The sequence below is a fragment of the Petaurus breviceps genome, unplaced genomic scaffold, assembly GCF_028583685.1.
Source record: "Petaurus breviceps papuanus isolate PSGF00001 unplaced genomic scaffold, PetGlider_PUasm1.0 90847, whole genome shotgun sequence".
NCBI classification, from domain to species: Eukaryota; Metazoa; Chordata; class Mammalia; order Diprotodontia; family Petauridae; genus Petaurus; species Petaurus breviceps.
The window spans coordinates 23685329-23703533 of record NW_027187360.1 but is presented as its reverse complement, the minus strand read 5'-3'; the positions used below and the strand labels follow the sequence as shown (position 1 = coordinate 23703533).

The 18205-nt window shown below is 39.2% G+C and overlaps 1 protein-coding gene across 1 annotated transcript in view; it reads left to right on the top strand.

Annotated features, from left to right (window-relative positions):
• The window catches only part of CHRNA4 (cholinergic receptor nicotinic alpha 4 subunit), a 55436-nt gene that overhangs the window by 25195 nt on the left and 12036 nt on the right, over positions 1-18205 (top strand). The gene's annotated exons all lie outside the window — the stretch shown is intronic.

Genomic DNA, 18205 nt, shown 5'->3' with positions numbered 1-18205 from the left:
ACACACACACACACACACACACACACACACACACACACACACACGAAGAATGTTCTCTGTTCCTCAGTTCTGTTTCCCAGCACCAGCAGTTCACAGCTTTACAGAACTAGTGCTATAGAGTTGTGGCCTCCATCAAACTTTTGCTCCTGAAGGGCTGCTGCCTAATACATTGGTTATCTGCTCCTGCCCAAGCCACTGGACAGAGGGAGGGGGGACTATGGTGTCGGCCTGGATTTTGTTGTGAGCCTGTGTGTTGGTCATTGGGTTGGCTAGTGCAGCCTCACTGTTAGTAGGGAAAAGGTGCTCAGTGGACACCAGTTCTTCATTTTTTTTTAAACTTTCTTTTGAATTCTGGGTGTCCTAGACCAATGAGATAGCAGAAATTACTTTATCTTTGGTGTATAATTTCTGTTTCAGAGAGATCTGAGAGGTTATGAGGATCAGAGAAAATGTCTAGTTCCCCATGTGACCCAGAGCAGTTGTTCTTAATCTGGAGTCTATGAACTTGTTTTAAAAAATATAATTGTAATTTAATATAATTTGTTTCCTCTTTAATAGTTGTATTTTATTTTATACATTTAAAAGTATTATTCAGAGTAAAGGTCCATAGGTTTCCCCAGATTTACAAAGGGGACCATGATGCAAAAAAGGTTAAGGATCCCTGGATTACAGGGTCTATGAGCTCTCTTTCAACTCTAAGAACCGGTAACTCTGGGCTACTTCCCAGAAGTATATTGAAGAGAGAAAGCAGTTCAAGTCCTAGGTGAGGACAAAGGGTATTTAGTCTTTATTAGCCACCCTCCTCACCTTTTCTTTCTCAGCTGTAGACCCTAAGTCTTCTAGCAATTCTCTCCCGCATCCAGTGTGGGTCTGAAGTTATCTAAAAAGAGATTCTCTTTCTTTCTTTCTTCCTTCCTTTTTCTTTCCTTTTCTTTCTTTCTTTCTTCCTTCCTTCCTTCCTTCCTTCCTTCCTTCCTTCCTTCCTTCCTTCCTTCCTTCCTTCCTTTCTTTCTTTTTCTTTCTTCCTTCCTTTCTTCCTTCCTTTCTTTCTTTCTTTCTTTCTTTCTTTCTTTCTTTCTTTCTTTCTTTCTTCCTTTCTTTCTTTCTTTCTTTCTTTCTTTCTTTCTTTCTTTCTTTCTTTCTTTCTTTCTTTCTTTCTTTCTTTCATCTTTTTGGAGGGGGGGAAGCAGGACAATTGGGGTTAAGTGACTTGCCCAAAGTCACACAGCTAGTACCATGTTTCCCCGATAATAAGACCTATCCCGAAAATAAGCCCTCCCCTTACTGTGTAAGATTCCTCTAAAATAAGCCCTCCCCCAAAAATAAGCCCTATTGAGATTGCTACTGTAGTGAAGGTGATACCCTGCGCTAAATGCACACCGCGCTCTGAGCTGCATCCAATCAGAGCTGCAGCAGTGAGCACGTCATCCTGTTCTTCCCCAGTGATTTGCTTATTGAATAAAGGTACATTTTTTTGTTCACATTTACCTGTTTATTAAAATTGCTGTCAATGTTCATTAAAATAAGCCCTCCCCTGAAAATAAGCCCTCTGGTGTTTTTCTGTCCAAAAATAATAATAAGACAGTGTCTTATTATTGGGGAAACACGGTAAGTGTTAAGTGTCTGAGGTCACATTTGAACTCAGGTCCTCCTGACTCCAGGGTTAGTGCTCTATTCACTGTGCCACCTAGCCGCTCCTGAGAAGAGATTCTTAAGCAAAATTAAGCCAAAGTCACTCCAAAGTGAGACTTCTGATTTCCCTCTTCTTCAGTTGTAACTTTTTTTCTTAATCCCTTCTTGGTGGTTCCTCCAGGAGAACGGTGGCCCTGGAGTTTGGGGGCAACTTTTATTCTAGAAGGATACAAGTGGCTTCACCCTCCTGTCCTTTGGAGAGGTGTAACAGGTCTTCAGTCTTTGTTAGAGCATCATGTTTGGCCACAGGTTAAAGAGAGCTGAAATCATTGCTTCTCCTACATGAAGCCCCTCATCTGCTTCCCTATTTGCAGCTATTTCCTTGACAATCCCTCTAACAGCATGAAGCTCAGGTAGGGAAGTCATGAAGGCTCGTTAGTCACTAAGGGTCATCGGTTGCTGAAGAATCACTAGCTCAGCTGTAGCCCTGCCATCCTCAGCCTCCTCATAGCATGCTTCCTTCCAAATGACTCGCTCTGGTTTGTGATCTCTGGTGGCCCTTGTGAGGCTATTGGCTTGGCTTGGCTAATAGTGGGGTGCTATGAGGTCAGACCTCCTGGCAGAATCAGTTCAAAGCTACAGAGCAAGTTAGTCAATAGGAAGCATGCTTCGAGGGGGCTAAAGGTGGTAACCAATGTCAGTTATCAACAAAAATTTTTAAAATAAGTTCAGGTTCATAGGTAGAGTGATTATCCTTGGCAAGGATCCCTAGAACAGTCATCTGTCATTGTCAGGTTAGAGTGGGTTCCTGCTATCTGCCTATGGTCCTGTGTTGAAAAAGTTATAATATTCAATATTTTTAAGCATCAGTGGGAAGGTAGATATGACATATTTCCCAATTATGAAAGTGACATAAAACAAAAATGAAGAGCTACCATGTTAAGTAACAAATAGGATTAAAAAAAAACTTGAGAAAATGATGTCCCAGGTTCATAAAATGAAATATAATAAGCATGTGTATAGTAATCTATACTTAAAAAACACACGCACAACTCTTCAAGATCTGCAAGGTTGTAGCTAGACAACAATTTTTATTAAAAAGAAATATGAGAAGGGCAGCTAGGTGGCACAGTGAATAGAACACTGGCCCTGGAGTCAGGGGGACCTGAGTTCAAATCCGACCCCAGACACTTAACACTTACTAGCCATATGACCTTGGCAAATCACTTAACCCCAATTGCCCTGCCTTCCCCCCTCCAAAAAAAAGTTAAAAAAGAAATATGAGGTCTAATAAACTACAAACTCAATGTCAGTCAACAATGTTAAATGACAGCAAAAATTAATGCTATCCAAGGCATCATTAACAGAGATATAGTGTCAGTCAGTAAACATTTATTTGTTGTTGTTCAGTTGTGTCTACTCTTCAGGATCCCATTTGGGTTTTTCTTGGCAAAGAAATGGGAGTGGTTTGCATTTCCTTCTTCAGCTCATTTTCCAGATAAGGAAACTGAGGCAAATGGGGTTAAGTGACTTGCCCAGGGTCATACAGCTACTAAGTGTCTGAGACCAGATCTGTACTCAGATCTTCCTGATTTTAGGTCTAGAGCTCTATCCACCCAGCCAGATAGCTAACCCATAAACATTTATTATGTACCTTCTGTTCTAAGTGATGGAGAAAACAAAGAAAGGCAAAAGACTCCTGCCTTCAAGGAGCTTAAGGTCTAATGGGAGAGGCAATATACAAAAAGAAGTAGGGAGGTATGACCCTGCAGCTGGGGTGTGAAATGATCTGAGGTGTGTGAGTTACAGAACTGCTTTTCTCTTGTAGGATGATAAATTTTTGGTGATAATGAAATCTGGAGAGCAGATGGGTGGGGATGATGAGGTGAATAGCCTGAGTGCTCTTCTGAAATGGTGTCCAGAATGAGCAAGTAAAAATCATATTGTGCTTTATCCTGGTCATATCATGCCTGGAATATGTGCTTGGTTCCAGGAGCTGCATTTTAAAACAAACACTGACACAATGGAGAAAATTCAGAGGAAGGTGGTGAGGGAGCCACAGACTATGTCATACAAAGATCAGCTGAAAGAACTGACGATGCTTAGTCTAGAGAAAAGAACAATAATCATGTATTAAGGGCTACTTATGTGTGGAAAAAAGCACTGTGCTATTCTGAGAATACATGGTAGGGTGAGGGACAGGGTCCACATTATCGTTGTATTCAAGTTATAACATTGTGATATATAATATATATAATAAAACAATATAATATAGTAAATATAATAATAACAATATAAATTTTATATATGAATAATTATATAGTAAAAGAATATTGGATTTTAATTCTGAGAGTTTGGATTTGAACCCTTGCTCTGCTGTTCATTCCCTGTGTGACCTTTGATAATTCAGTTCACCTGTGTGAACCTCAGTTTCCTCATCTGTAAAATAAGGGGGGTGAAGGAGATGATCATGAATATTTCTTTGTATTCTTTATCTAATGTTTCTGTGGAATCCACCACCAATCCACCATGCATACCGGTTTTTTTTTTTTCCATTCATTCCATTTTGCTCTACCATTCACCTCTGACTAGGTCCTCCAGGTCCCACATGAGGGCTCTGCTCTCCTGATTGATAAGTTTATCACATTTAATTGATTCCAGATCTCTTTACCCCCTACTTCCCACTTTTTCCTTTGGAAACAGTCATCTAATGTACATTGCCATTCCTGGAAAGATCAAGTCAATCAATTTCTCTGTGACTCCATTCATCATCCCTGTGACTTTCCAGAACAAAGCACTCCTCCCTGGCTACCACTCACCTATATGTACAGTATTCTTTTAAAATGGAAGCTTGCTGAAGGCAGGCATTATCTTGTTTTTCGGTTTGGTATATCCCCAGTACTTAGTCCCATGTCTGACATACAGTAAGCTCTTCAAAAATTCTTTTTCATTCATTCATTCATGAATGAATGCATTCATCCAAAAAATTTGAAGGTTCATCACAAGAAAGAGGCATCATTCTGCTGAGTCTTAGAAGGCAGAATTGGGAGCAATGAGCAGAAACTGCATGGAAACAGATTTTGACTTTGTGTGAGAAGACTCTTAGAGCTGTCTCAACATTTATTGGGATCCTTACAGAGATAGTGACTTCCTAATCTTCTCTCTGATTCTATTATCCCTGTCTATCTTCAAGAAGAGGCTGAATGATGATGTCTCATCAGTTTATTTAGAGAGTATTTCTCTTTGTATAGGGAAAAGACAATCTGTGAAGCCCTTTCCAACTATAACAACTTAGTTAAGGCAGCCCTCTTTGCTCTTAGGCTGGAAGGAAGGAGAAGAAAACAAATTATGCCACTGGGATGTTTTCAGAAGGGGAGGAGGAGAAGTGAGGGAATGTATGTTGGAGGGACTCATACTTTTCAATGATGGCAGAGGCTGCCACCTGTACCAAGTGTGGAAGCTGGTGGTGCTTTTAGGAGTCAGGAGAGAGAAGAAAAACTATCTTCAATAGGAGCAGCAGTGGAGGTCCTGCTAAAGAGCTGTGCCTTTAGTTTATAGTACATAAGAACTTCATTTTGAGATTTTTTTCTCATGATTTTCAACAAACCAGAAGCAAGAGCAAAGAATTGGGAGGGTAGGTTGAGGATTGGAAGATAGGAAATTGTTGAAAATTGGGGGTGGGATGAGCAAAGGCATCTAGGATTTAGGCTATTGAATAATTACAGTGGTAGATGATGGAGTAAATCATGACTGGGAATAGAGGTAATTGAAGTGAATGTAGGGGAAGGTTAATTAGGAGGATTAGGAAGAGAGAAGGAACCAAACATCAGCAGCATATTATTGATGAAAACTTAAGAACCTTGCTTTCCTTAGAGGCTATCGGGGTTTTTTGTTTTTTGGAACCTAGAGTCAAAGTCAGCCTAAAGTGGCATCAGTCTCAGTTTTCTCATCTGTCAAATAGGGATTATAATTACTGCCCTACCAACTTCAGAGGTGTTTTATGACAATCAAGTGTGATAATCAGGCCAGAAGAGTAAATCACCAAATACTTTTAAAACCTACTCTGTGCAAAGCACAGAATTAAATGCTGAGGAAGATACAAAGTTTGAATAAGCTCCCTCATGGAGCCTACAGTCTAGTAGGGGGTTAAGACTCTCACACAGATTGCTATAATGCACAATATTACATGTTAAATACATTAGAAAGCTGCAAAACAACCTGTTATATGAACTTTGAGGTGGAAAGTGATTGTTATTGGGATAGGTGAACAAGGGGAGGGTAGGACAGGAATCAGTAAAGGTTTCCAGGAAGAAATGTAATTTGATTGGGGTTTTTTAAAATGGTTTCAACAATAAACATGAGGAGGAAGAGCACTACAGGAATTAAGAGCTGCTTGAACAGACAAGGAGATATGAAAGCTCAATGTGTAATTAGGGGGCAGAGAGTCGTCTTTTTTGACTGGAGTGTAGAGTGCATGGGAGGGATTAATATGAAATAAATCTGGAAATAGGGTCATGCTCATTTGTAAGGAGGCCTTGAAGAGTTTAGACTTTACTTGGGAGGTAATAGGAAGTACTAAAGATTTCTAAACAGAGGAGTAATATCACCACATCTACATTTAAGAACGAATAAAAAGTATGATAGAAGTGGTACAAAGGATGAACACAGCAGTGGTATTCTGATAAATGTATAACAACTGGCTCTCTGATATACATACACACATACATATATACACACATCTGACACAATTAAGTTTAAACTACATTATTAACATTTTCCCTATTATGTCAATACTTAAGTCTAGACAATCGACAAAATAATAAATCAAGCCCTAATTTATGAATTTGTAAGTATAAATGTTCACTCTGGAAAATTAACAAATAGCCCCCTTGAGTCTATTTGGTCTGACTTCAGCACACCCTTAATCATAAGGAAGAGAGTGGAGATGGAAAGACCTATTAGAAGATGACCACAACAGTTCAGTTGTCTAGTAATGAGGGCTAATAATGGTCGCAGTGGTAATACAGAGGAGGTGATGAATACAAAAGATGTTGTGGAGATGAAATTGACAAAACTTAGTAATTGATTGGATGTGAAAGGTGAGGGAGAGGGATGGCTCACTGATAAATCCAAGGTCATCATGGAAGACTGGGTGAAAAATGGTGCCATTGATAGAAATAGTGAACACAGAAGTAGGGCAGGCTTAGAAGGAATTATGATGAATTTTGTTTTAGAGACACTGAATTGGAGGTACTAAGAGGATTTCTTGGTGGAGGTTCCTATAGGTTGTTCATAGTAGGAAGTGTGAGTCTGGAGCTCAGAACTGATATCAGAACCAGGTATATAGATTAGGGAGTCATCTGTATAGAAGTGGGAGAAAGTGAGGTTACCAAGGAAGTATAGAAAGAGAAGAGAAGGAAGCTAAAAGTAAATCCTAGGGGAACATCCTTCCTTAGGTACATGAAAGTGCTTCACAAACATCAAAACACTATATAGACCTACATTATTTTATTATGAGCATTATTATTTTAGCCTTCACAATCACAGATGAGTATTACAAGCTGATGAATATTGTTAACTTCCTGGAAGCCCAAAGGGGCAAATAAATGAGAGCTTGGTTTGGAGCTGAGGACTGCAGAAATGGATTTCAAAACCAAGATCTGACACAGACTATTTACTGAGACAAAATCTTTGTTTCATGGGCTTGTTGCTTAAAGTGATGTTGGAAATCATCTAGTTCCTCATTTAACAAATGGAAAAAGTCAAGTCATCAAACATTTATGAAGCACAAAATAAGTATTAGAGTTACAAAGAAAGGCAAAAACATCCAATAATGGCCTCTGGGAACTCGCAGCCTAACAGGGATACAAAATGTGAACAACTATGTTGAGGATGATCTCAGAAGGAAGATACTACTATAAAGAAGGATCAGGAAAAAGAGAGGAAATTACTTTCCTAAAGTCAAATGGGAAATGTACATCAGAGCAGGTACTAAAGTTCTTGCCTCAACCTCCAATCCAATATTCATTATAATATCCTCTGACTCTAGTCCATTTTAGAAGGACCTGGAAAATAAGGGTGCTGCATATTTAAACAAACTTCAAAGTGCTTCTGTGATAAAAAGCAGATTGGATGGACAGCCCCAGTATTTTTCATTTCTCACATAGCTCACCAATGTGTAATTTGGACGCTTTCTGTGTAGAATAGTTGCTGAATAGAAACTTCTTTAATCTGTCATCAGAGTGTATTTTAATTTCTGCATTACACTGGATTCTGGAGGTAGAGGAAGGAATAGCAAACTTGAGCCATCCAATTCTGTACATCCTCATAAACGCAAGCATGCACTCAGATTCGCTGACGCCTTTGCTTCTGGCTTCTACCTTAATGAAATCTATAGATTCAGAGATAAGAATCATTGTGTTAAACTAAAATTTGCTGCCCTATAAAGTTCACCTATTAATTCTTCTATTTGGAACCAAGTAGAATAAGTGGAACCCTTCCCTTCCACATGACAACCCTTCAAATATTTGAAGACAGCAATGGAATCTCTTCCCACACTCACCAACAAATTCCCCTTTTCCCTTCCAGCAAGTCTTCTCTTGTCCAGGCTAAATAGCCCCAGTATCTTCAACTAATTTGAGTATGGTGTGGTTTGTCACCTTACCATCCCAGGCACCTTCTTCTAGATAGGCTCTAGTTTGTCAGTGTCCCTTCTAAGTGTATTGGGCTCCTAAGTCCAGAATCAGATGTGATATCATGACCATCACCTTATCTTACTTTGAAAACTATATTTTTATTAATGTAGTTAAAGGTTACATTGGTTCTTTTGGCTAGTGTCAAATGAATATGTCTAACTATTGATTCTTATTGAACTTTCAGTACACTAGAATTCTTAGATCTTAACATTTTTAAAAATTAAGAAACATTTCTTTTTCTTTCTTCTAATTCCCCTCTTACTTAAAAAGGAAAAAAATGGAAAAATAAGACCCTTGTAACAAAAAATCTTAGTTACATGAAACAAATTCCTATGTTGGCCATGTCCATGCATTGATCAGAGTTCTTAAGTCTTTCAAAGTTCTTTTTTTTAACAGTTTTTTATAACATATAGTATAAGTTATTCTCCTGGTTCTATTCACTTTATTCTACATTGCTTCATATAAATCTTCCCAGGTTTCTCTAGAACAATAAATAGTATTCCATGACATTCATGTACCATAATGAAAGGCAAATGTCTACTGGGTGCCCAGTTCAGAGGTAAACAAACCTTGGTTATTTTCATAAAACTGCTTCTAATCATGTCAGCCTATGTTTTTTATTTGTATAGTAGAGGTTTTTTTTTTTAACCCAAATGCAAGTCATTATATTTGATCTTCTTAGCTTTAACCTTTAAGAACTTTTTGAATCCCAGTTCTTTTATCCAATACATTCACCATCCCACCCATCTTTACATTATCCACCCCTTCACCACCTATGCTTTTATTCAATTTAGTCAAATGTTTGGCAGAATAGATCCAAGTTCAGAGGCCCATAGCACTACACTAGAAACTTTCTTTCTAGGTGACATAGATCCATTAATTACCATTCTTTTGATCTGTTTACTCATTCAGAACTCTGAAGCTGCCTAATTGTACTATTGGATATAGTTTATATCTCTTAATCTTATCCACATAGACACAATGAGAAACTTAATCAAGTGTCTTACAGAAACCCAGGTACACTATGTCTATGTAATTACTTTGATCAGATAGTAAAAGGGAAGAAGTCTGTAAAAAAAGGAAAATGAAGTTAGTCTGGTGTGACTGTTTTATAGTGATTGCTTCTTTGCTAAATGGTTATAAACCATTCCTTCAACAACATACTCCAGAATTCTACTCTGTATATTTGTGTTTTCTCTTTTTATTTCTTTTGCCTTCCTGTCTCCCTCATTGCTTCTGCTTTATTATCCAGTTTGATCCAATAAACATTTATTCATTATCCATTCTGTGCAAGGCACTGTTAGATGCTGGGGCTACGAAGAAAAGTAAATAGTCCCTACCCACAAACAGTGTACATTCTACTCATCATGCTAATGATGCTTTGGGTTGAGTTCTCAATCAACTTTTCTGAGCTTCAGATACATGATGTCCATGGTATTCTTTGACCTGTCATGTTAATAGTCTTGTCCAAGAAAAGAAATGCTATTTACCTGGTATGACAGAATAAAAAAAAATTATTGAAGGGAAGGGTGTCAACTACCTCATGTTACAGAGGAGGAAACTGAGGCCCAGAGAGATTAAATTCTACATAGCAGTAGAGTTAGAATTTAATCTTGAATTATCTGATTGTAAATCTATTCTCTAAACCATATTGACGAACCTATGCTGACTTTCAGCAATCACCTTTTTTCTCTTCTCATAAGGAGGGTTCACAGACCATACCTTAAACATTCCATTCCAGAATTTTAACATGAATCAATATTAAGTTTGGGAGCCTATAATAAGAATCTACCTTCTTCCCCTTCAGGGAACATAGTTGCCCTGTCTCTAGTTCTGTGGAACCACTCTCCTTCTCCAGAATTTTTCAGCAATTAGTGACAGCAGTTCCTCTTCCAATTCTTTCAGTATCTTTATATGGTTCATTAGGACTCCTTGGCTTTCAATCTTTGAGGGCAGTGCTTGCTCTCTTACCATCTTCTGTTTTAGCTTGTTATTTAGTTCTTTGTTAGCCATTTTTGTTCTTTCTTTTCCAATCCAAAGATCACTCTTGTAAAGAGAGAAAACAGAAGAAAAGGAGTGGGCTAATTTTTTTTTTCAGCATCTGTTACCATTTTCCTATTAAAGAGTCATAGATTTAGATCTGAAAGGGACATGAAGTCATCTTTTCAAATCCCCTTATTTTAGAGAAGAAGAAACTGTGAATTAGAGAAATAAAATTATTTGCTCAAGAACATACAGGTGATTAAGTAGTAAAGTCAGAATTAGAACCTAGGTCTCTGCTTCCAGAGCCATAGTTCTTTTCTGCTGCATCCTACATGGTCTCAGCCCTCAGACCCCTCCAAGTAGGGATGCTATTTCTTCCTTGATCTCTCCATGCCTCCCTCTTCATAAGTGAATCCAGAACTAGAAATCAGGGGGAGGGGGTGACTGGAGAGGTACAAAAGGGGGAGAGGGGAATAAGGCACATTTGCATAGATTTTCAGTCTTCTGGCTCTTTGTGAATATATCTGCCTTAGAGTTTTCAGCAGGATCAGGAAGATAAAGAGTGCTGAACTTAGTTAAAAGACTGGGATTTTTATCTCAACTCAGACTCTTTCAAACTGTGTGACCCTGGGCAAGTCTCTAGCATAGGCTAGTTCCCTATTCACCCCACAGACTGAGCTACCTGGTGCTGCATCCTATACCCATCTAAGAATTAATTAATCAACTAACAAGCATTTATTAAGTTCTTACTATGTGCAGTGTGGTGTTCTGGCTAGAGACCTGGCCTTGGACCCAGAAAGACCTAGGTTCAAATCCCACATATACTGGCTGTGTGATGCTAGGCAAGTCTTAATCTTTCAGATCTCTAGGCAGAACTCTAGGGTAGTTTCAAAATTGCAGATACAGTGATCACTTGCATTTGTAGGAGGAATTTGTTCACATGAGAGTTCCCTATACCAATGAAATAACAGGGCCAGTTCATATTCCTATGAACTAAGCTGAATGCTGGCACTGAATTAATTGCTGGGACACAAAGAAAATTTTTTTTAAAACATAAACCCTGCCTTCAAGGACTTTACATTCTAATGAGTTACAAGATGCATACAGAGTAGTACAAAGTTTCCATCCAGGTCATGCTAATTAGGTAAAATGAGTAAAATTAGACAAAAATTTGGAGTCCACTCCAGAGGAATTCTAATTTCCAAAGCTCATTTTTGTTCCTCTGATAGCCTTCCTCAGAGCCCTGAAGGCCTCTCATGTTCACATTTAGTACTTTGGAAGGAATTAATTCAATTAATACATCACTAGATGCTGAGCATTTCATTAAATACTGGGAGAGATACCAAGCTTAACTTTTGTAAGATGAAGTCTTTACTGTTAAGGAGCTTATAGTTTGGTAGGTAGATAAGAGTCATATACATACATACATATACACATATACACATATGTGTGTATGATGTAAACACATATCTCTATATATTTATAGATTTATGCATACTATATATGTGTGTATCTATATATATTATTGTGTATTAAATATATTTATATTAGAAATACAATAAGGGATGGCTAGGTGGAGCAGTGAATACAGCACAGGCCCTGGAGTCAGGACAACCTGAGTTCAAATTTGGCCTCAGACACTTAACAAAAAAACTAGCCGTGTGACCTTGGGCAAGTCGCTTAACCCCAATTGCCCTCCAAAAAAAGAAAAAGCGAAAAAAAAAGAGAAATACAATATAGATGGGTGCAAGCAAAGTGTGATGTGAAATTTTAGGGGGGAAGGGACTCATCATCAATTGGGGGAATTATAAAATAATATTATCAACCAGACCAACTCACTGGGTAATATGCAGAAGGCTACTGATTCTGAATCATTTGCAATGCTGAATGCAGTTGTGAACATATTATTATGTTCATGAATAGTTTCATTAGGCCTAAAGAAATCACTATAAAGAGAGAAGGTTGGACTAGATTTTCTCCAGTGTCCCTTCCAGTTCCATGGCTCTCAGAAGTCCTAGCTTACTGCTGAGGAGTTGACTGAGAGGTCAGTAAACTAGCATGAAGGAGTGGGGCGTGTATCAGTTTGGGCAGGGATGTTTACATCCAAAATCCTTCCAAACTCCAGTCACTCAGCATCACCTGTGGACCCAAGCAAAGATGACATTGTGCCATCCAGAGTGAGGAGCTGGTACCCCTTATTCAGGGCTCCCTCTCAGTTGCTGAAAGCAGAGCTGTAACTAAGTTGTATCTACTGTATTGCTGATGGTTGCATAACAAAAGCTAGATCATAACTTAACAGTGGATGTTGGTGAAGAAAGGGCAGCACACATGCAAACAAGACCATATTTGTGATGCCAAAGGAGGTCGCCTGCCAGACATTGCTCCCTGTGGGCCTTGCAGAGTTGTTGGCAGCCTCTGCTCAGCTAGTCTAGGGGTCATTATTGGCTGGCACCAGACATGTTCTGCTGGCTACGAGATTGTGAAGCTCCCCTATGCATCTGGATTCTGGCTAGAGGAAATGGACTTTTAGCTGAGGTGCTGCTACACCTCTGTAGTGCACAGAAGTGATTTCTGCCATGGCTCTTTTATTTTAAAATCCTGAGACTTTTTCTGTTATGGTTTTTGTTTTCATTTAAAAAATAGAAGTTTATTATACACCTAGTCAATGGATTTGAGGGGAGGGGCAGGTTCCAACAATCTTCAATGATTTCCCTCCTCCAATAGGAAAGACTGTGAGAACGGGCACTTCCTCTCCATAAGGAAAATCCTTATGTCAGGCCAAGGTCCTTAATCAATCAATCAATTAATCAATAAAGTATTTATTTGGCACAAAGTATGTGTGATGCATTGTGCTTGCTAGGCACCAGGGATACAAGTACAAGGAACTTACTACTTTAATGGGGCAGACAAGTGCATATATAGACATATGCAGCATAAATATGAAGCTGTTGTTGTTCAGTCATGTCTGACTCTGATTCCATTTGGGCTTTTCTTGGCAAAGATAGTAGAGTGATTTGCCATTTCCTTCTCCAGCTTATTTTGTAGATAAGGAGGCAAACAGCATCAAGCGACTCACTTAGTGTTAAATAGCTACTAAGAGTCTGAGGCCAGATTTGAACTCAGAAAGGAGTCTTCCTGACTCCAGGCCTGGCACTCTATCCACTGTGCCACCTAATTGGCCTACATACAAACTAGTTAAATTCAAGGTAATTTGGAAGGGAAGGCATTATCATCTAGGGAGATCAGTAAAGACTTCATGTAGAAGGTGGTTTTGAAATTGTATCTTAAAGATAGAGAAGAACTCCATGAGGTATGTGAGGAGGGAGTGCATTCCAGGCTTGTAAGATGGCCAGTGCAAAGAAAAAGGCAGTATATGACAGAGAGAATGTCATTTTGGCTGGATAGCAGAGGACAGGATAGGATGTAATGTCCAATTAGACTGCCAGGATAGGTTGGGGTCAGGTTGCATAGGGTTTAAAAGCTAAGAGTTTATATTTTATGTTTTAAGAATTTATATTTTATCCTAGAGGCAACAGGAAACTGATGGAATTGTTTCGGTTGGGGGAGTCACATGGCTACCCCTGCACTTAAGGAAAAATTACTTTGACAGCAGTGTGTAGGATGCAATGAAGTTGGTAAAGACAAAGCAGGGAGGCCAATTAGGAGAATGTTGCAGTAATTAATCTAGGTATGAGGTGATGACGTTTTTGACAGAACCAAGGTGATTTCAGCTAACTACTGCCCCCCACCCATCTATCTTTTCATTGGCACTGGGCAATAGAAAACATGTTAGATTTGGAATCAAAGAACCTGACTTCACATCCCTACTCTGTTCTTTACTGTATGACCTTAGGTAAATCACTTGAACTCTCTAGGTCTCTAGGGAGTTAGTCTAAGATAACTTCTAAGACCCTATTCAAGGTTTAAATCTATGGTCTTTTGACCTGTACCACTTGGGAACCAAGAGCTGCATCTTTGTCATAGGCCTCATTCTGACTTATAGTGTCAGAAAGTCTATGTAACTCACAGCTTAGTTTCCACACAGTAAATGGTTTTCAGTCAGCATTAGAGGCTTTTCCCCCCCCCAGCAAACTTCCATGGTCTCTCAGGGTTTGAAGTCCCTCAATTTCTCTATTCCCAACTCTTTTGCTTTTATATTCAAATGAATAGGAGAAGGAAAAGAGACATTGAAACAAAATTAGACGCAGGAGGCAAGGTCTTTGTCTTTCCCAGACTGACTGTATTCCTGGCCTTTCATACGCCTGTGTGGCCTATTAAACCTTTCCAGGCTTTCAGCCCATTCTATATCTCAACATGAAAAAGCCGGCTGTTACATACTTCATGCAGTGGCAGCTCAGACAACTGGGACATAGATGGTCTGTTTGCCAAAAGAAGGCACTTTCTTATACGTAAGGCAGAGACCAACAGCTTCTAGACTCAAATGTGCTATTTCCTCAGAGAGCAGGCTGGTTTAAATCCTGAGCAAATATTGATTGAACACTGTGGTAAGTCCTCTGAGAGATCATGGAAAGATAATATGGTCTCGTGCCTTCCCACAAGAAGCTCGCAGTCTTCCTAAGGAGATGAAACACACTTGAAATAATTAGAGAACAACGCAAGATGCTGTGTGATCCATTCCTAGGCTCTGTGACTCAGAGCCAGAGTAGCTGGCTGCAGGATGTTGTCTAAATAACCTCTATGGCAGCATCTGTCGCTAGCTGTCCTTGTCCCATTACATCATAACCAGTATCTCATCTTTCTGAGAAGCACAGTTTAAAAGACAGATATAAAGCAGGTGTCAGTGGAAAGGGGGCAAGCTACTGTCATGTCAGGATTTTATCAAGCATAGTAATGTTGATGGGTACAATTTGAGCTTTCCAGAAGTCTACCCTTAACATCTAGGGTCCATAAAGTTTTTTTTTTTTAATATTTTGAAAACTCTGTTTTGATATAATTGGTTTCCTTTGCAACCCTGTGTATTTTTATGCATTTAAAAACAGTGTTCTTAGGAGGGGTCAGTTGGCTCACACAGACACAAATGTACAAAAAATGTCTATGTATAAATGTCCCCTTTAATAAGACAGAAGAACTTCAAATGGCATCTCTTCTCTAACAAGGCTAGTCCTGCTTCATTAGATTTATGATACACTGGGTCACCCCAGTCTGGATTAGGCCATGCTAGAGTATTAACACATTGGATTTTCCTCCATTGGGTAACACTATACTAGACCAAACACAGGATGAGATCACTTTGGGTGACACTTCATTAGATCACGTCACAATGGATTACATTTCACTGGTTCACACAGTACCTGGATCATTTTGCACTATATATAACATTGTAAATGGTCAGACATTTTTTCCTTGATCCCTCATTAAAGTCCATTAAATGAATCTGCCAAAGAAACAACTTCATTTTAGTTTTGTTTGTTTTTTTCATTTGGTGACTGAACAGAATAAAATTCATCTGACTTTTTATACTCAAGCAAGAAAAGGAGGTGGTAACAATTGGCCATATCCAGTGGCTGGTAAATGTTTAACAACCGACTCTCATGGCTTGGGGTGGGGACTATATAAATGAGAGGCTTTCAAATTTAATCTCATTATTCACATTTTCTCCATTACTCTTTTAAATCTAAGCAATCAACAAAATAATAAATCAAGTCAAATAAACCAGGTCCTGATTTTTAGCATTTGCCGATTTCTGAGGTATAGATAGATGCTTACAATGAAAACTTAACTGTCATCTCAGTCTGAGCTGGCTCCAGCACAACCATTAGCCAGCTCTCACTGGTGTATATCTTCAGGTATCAGGCATTGTAGCATGAAGAGACATATCCTGGCAGGATTCGGCTCCTTCTTGGGTGGGTCTCTGCTTCTGTGCTCATTGCAGTGGGACCCCCATACCATCTTCAGTAAGACTGATTGGGAGGCTAAGAATAGATGTTGAAAGTGGTTGGAGGCTCTGGTTCCATTATGCAGAGACTTGCCTTGTCTAAGAGTAGTAGTATCTAATAACTGCTTTGTATTTCCTTCACTGTCCAGTGACTATAGAGTAGATACAGAGTCAGCTTAGTAAAGGGAGCTAAGAGTCTAGAACTTGGATCTGGGATCCTGCTGAAGAGATGGCAAGCCCCAGGCTGAGATTCTTTCTGGTCCTGCAGTTTGGGCTATGGCTGTTTCTGAAAGTATAGAGCAGTACCAAAGGCCAAGATGAGGGCAATGATAGCTAAAGGCAACAGGGAAGTACTCTGGGATGGCAGGAGTTTATTACAGAATAGAGAAAGAGGATAAGGGACTTGACCCATGATTTTACTGGAATAAGGAATTCCTGGGTAAGGAAATTCCTTTTATGGATACAGATTGATACCTTCTCTGAAACTTATTCTCAGAGAGTTGTCTAGACAGAGACATCAAACTCATAGGTCACAAGCAAAACTCTCAGGTGTAGGGAGAAACACATTATAAAATGTAATTGGCTAGGTTCAGGTAGGTGGCACAGTAGATAGAGCACCAGCCCTAGAGTCAGGAGGACCTGAGTTCAAATTCAGTCTGAGATACTTACTAGCTGTGTGACTGGGCAAGTCACTTAACCCCATTGCCTCTCAAAAAAATATGTAATTGGGAAATGTTATAAAATTTTTAAAATACAATACATAATGTTAATTTGTAGGTTTGTAAGTCAATATGTGGTCTACATTGATTCATTTGTATTTGAGCTTAACACCACTGGCCTGGATCAGTGATCCACTGGAGAGGAAAATGGCAAACTACTCTAGTATCTTTGCCAAGAAAACCTCATGTTCAGGGGTCCATGGGGGTCACAAAGAGTTGGACATGCCTGAACAATAATCACTGGCCTAGAATACCAAGAAAGGCTAATTGACTTGCCCAGGGTCATAAAGCCACCATGTATAAAAGATGGGCCTTCAACACAAGTCTTCCTGGATTGAAGGTTATCTCTCTAACTAAAAAGAAGTGTGAAACATGAAGCCCATTGGCTGCAGTCTAGCAACACTCTCTAGTGTTGCCAGAACCAGATTAAAATATAATTGGGAAATATAATAAGCATAGATAACATTACATTTCCAAACCAAGTCTGTATGCCACCCACAGAGACCTTTATGGATGAATGGTGATTAGCAGCCCCGATTTTATTTGAGTTTGACACCACTACACTACATCATGTTGCCTCTCCCATTACAGAATAACAGCAACATCTTCCCACTGGGTCCCCCATGACTGGTAGCTGGCTGTTAAGAGGCAATTGAATTTTATCCTTCCTGGTGCTTCAGTTTTGAAATTAAATCATCCATGAGAATCATTCTGGTATGTCAGATAGAATGTTGGGCTTTGTGTCAGAAGGCCTGGTTTCAAATCCTGTCCCTTTCTGTCTGCATGAGTTTGAGCTAGTAACTCAAGCTCTGGAGTTTGTCTCCTCGTGTGTAATAACACATAGCACTTGTGTACTTGATGTAAGGAAAGTGTTTTTGAGACTTTTAAGTCCTACACAAATGTGTCAGATTATCTATGTATCATAGCCTGTATCATGTTACCAACTTCTTATAGTAACTGGGATATAATCTATTCAGAGAGAAAACTAGCCTGGGAAGGTAGAGTATTCCACTAAAAAGAGGACTGGAGTCACGAGACCTGGCTTCCACTTCCTAGTAATTTCTACAGGCTGATTTTATGGCCTTGGGCAAGGAACCTAACCTCCCTTGAGTCTGAGCCTTCCAGTTCATAAAATCAGGATAGCAACTGTCTTGCTTCTCTCACAGGGATGCTGTGAAGCTCAAATTAGACAAAGTGCTTTGAAAAGCACAAAGCTATGTACCACTACCACAACAATGAGAGTAATTGTAATAGAGTAAACCCTTTTCAAAATAGACCCA